General features: G+C 46.2%; 1 non-coding gene across 1 annotated transcript; it reads right to left on the bottom strand.

Moving 5' to 3' along the window:
- Nucleotides 1-2,108: 2,108 nt before the first annotated feature.
- TRNAY-GUA lies at nt 2,109-2,191 on the bottom strand. The gene has a single exon. It is a non-coding gene; the product is annotated as a tRNA-Tyr (tRNA).
- Nucleotides 2,192-2,775: the final 584 nt, after the last annotated feature.

The following is a 2,775-nucleotide window of genomic DNA, read 5'->3' as shown; positions in this document are numbered from 1 at the left end:
TAGAACCATTCGGAACGGGCTTCACATTCATTTCGTTGGCAGAAACGATCCATTCCATTCGGGGCTTCGGGGAACCCAAAAATTGGACTTGAGAATCAATGATAGATAGACAAGAGATAGATAAACGATATATATATATTTCTCACAAAAAAATTGTGAGATTAAAGAGCAGATGGATCCTATCCCTTATATTGAACACTCATTCCTATCTATTGATAGAAAGATCTTCGTCAAATACCGGACAAAGCCTTTTTTTAGGAATTACTCATATCCAAAGCAGCTTTTCACAAGAACCCCACCCCATACAACTAGTTGGGGGGGCTGTTCGCCTTTTGAATCAAACAAAGTAAGTAGTAGGGGCGTTCAGCCACTGTAAGGAGAGGGGCTTCATAGCTACTTTCATTCTAAAGGAAAGTGAAGAACCAACCTTTAGTCAATAGGAGCCCTACTTCCCTCTTTTCGACCTCATCACTTCAATTCAAGGGCAAACCCATTTCCTAGTCACCAGGCTGAGCGCACCTTTGGTACTTCAATAGGGCGAGCAGTTTGATAGTGACTTCTTTCGTTTGGTAGGGCGACGAATACTTCAATGACGGAAACAGCTGGAAACTCGAGAGGGTCGCCTTTGGAAAAGTGTTTGCTGGTAACCAAAGCCTCACTCTGATTATGTTGTGAGGCTGACTGAATCTAATCCATAAACCTAGAAATGAAACGTTGTTCATTCTCTTTCGTCAAGTAGGTAAAGTAGGCATACGAACCACCTTGCCTTAGACTCTATTGGAACAAAGCAAAGAAGGAGGCGGAATGGAGAAAGGAAACAAGGGCGGTCTTGCTTGGCGCGAAGGCTGCTGGTTCGGGGGTAGAGTATAGTACTAAAGGTCCTCGGACTTCCAGGCGGTTTTTCTTTTGGGCAGCTGTTCACCGTTGGATCTCGCCAATACAGCCCCCTATAGTTTTCGTTACCGAGATATCTTTTTTTTTTCATTATTCGCAGGGATTTTTTGGGGAATCTGCTCCCATGCTGCAAACAGTCAAATCTGAACTGAACCCTGTCGCTCTTCTTTCTTTCCTCACGAGCAGAAAGCACACCAGCAGTGTGCGTTGCGTGATTCTACTGTGCTTTTTGCACTTGACTAGGTGGACAGTTGACCGGAAGATAACTTTGATTCGCCCGGCCAGCAGGCGGGCGGCGTGCTTATCTTGTGTGACAACACTACAGAGCGAGTTGCTCTACTAGGCGGGCAGCTGTGTGACAACACTACAGAGAAAGCAGTGCTTTCGTGTAACATGCTATGGTCTCAACGCCCTTACGAGGTAGTGATGAGTTTCACGCGCTCTAAGACCGGCCCTAAGCGGTTAGGAAGATTGGCCACAGAGCGGTACCACCCACCCTACCCTACTACCTATAGGCGGCCATCCTACAGCCGCCCAAAAAGGAACTGTAGTGATCTTGAATAGGGATCCTACAGCGATAAATAGAATCCCCATAAAAATACCACTAGATTGAGCACCAGTGATTTCGTATCCGGTCAAAATCTTGGCTAATTGATCGAAGTGGGTAGCTCAAGTAGACCCATAGATCATGGAACAAATAGGGTGGGTACGCCTAAGCACCATACTACATGTATAGACGCGAACCCCCCTCGTTACCGTACGTGCGACTCTTACCGCATACGGCTTGCACAAAGACTCCTAAATCCATCCCGAGCCCTTTCTTCCACCTCTCCTCTCCAATCCTCGATCAAACTTGCATTCCCCCGACGCTATGAAATGGGGGTCTTTCCTTCGCCTATCGTATGTATTGGCTTGGCTTCATCCCGAACCAAGGAGGCATTCTGGTGGACGCATGCGTGTAGGAAGGCCGACGACTACATAAGCTAAAAGACTATGACTACAAGACAGGCCGGAAGCGACTCGCTTCTATTCTCGTTGGGATTGGATATAGATGGTAAATCTATAGATCGTAGTAGTTTTCCAACCTCTCTAACTAACATACGATACAATTTCACTTCACGGCACGGCCAAAAAAAAGAAAGAGCTTCGCTCGGTTGGCCTTCCTACGCTGACGAATGCCTTTTTTCTCTTCTCTGAAGTCTACAACAAACAAGTGGGAGAGGCAGGATTCAAACCTACGTAGAAAAACTTCAACAGATTTACAGTCTGCCGCTTTTGACCACTCGGCCACTCTCCCCTTCCCGGGCCGAGGACCCCTCAATAGGTTCTAATTCTAAGAAGGGGGGCGGCGCCCTGAATACATCAAAAAGCTTATTGATTTAATTGAAGGGAACTAAGACGATTAGCTTAGCTAGTGTTCCGGGAGAATCTAGTCATTTAAGAACTTCGTTGCCACTAGTAAATTAGACCATCCCCCCCAAAAAGAACTCAGAGCCTAAAGAGAAGAGAGTTCAGTCTACAAGAAGCTGGCAGAGGTTTAGCCATTGGGCCACATCCATCTATCCTAAACAGTAACCCTTTTCTTGTTCGTTCTTCGAATGACGCTAGTGGAGACTAATTCCTTCCAGCTAATGAAGATACTACTCCAGTCTTTCCAGTGGATCCTTCCCTAAGAATGGAACGAACCAAGTGTTCCTATACGAGAGTGAGGAATAAAAACCAACAATCAACTTACCACTTTTGATGTCCCACGATTCTGCTAGTTTAGAAACAAAGGAGAAGGACACCACCGGAGGCAAGCGCTAGGTCAGAAAAGCGATAACTCAAAAATCTCCCCAAGTAGGATTCGAACCTACGACCAATCGGTTAACAGCCGACCGC

The sequence above is a fragment of the Capsicum annuum genome, unplaced genomic scaffold (assembly GCF_002878395.1).
Source record: "Capsicum annuum cultivar UCD-10X-F1 unplaced genomic scaffold, UCD10Xv1.1 ctg58546, whole genome shotgun sequence".
NCBI lineage: Eukaryota > Viridiplantae > Streptophyta > Magnoliopsida > Solanales > Solanaceae > Capsicum > Capsicum annuum.
The sequence above is the reverse complement of the archived record's forward strand: the minus strand, read 5'-3'. Positions and strand labels throughout refer to the sequence as shown.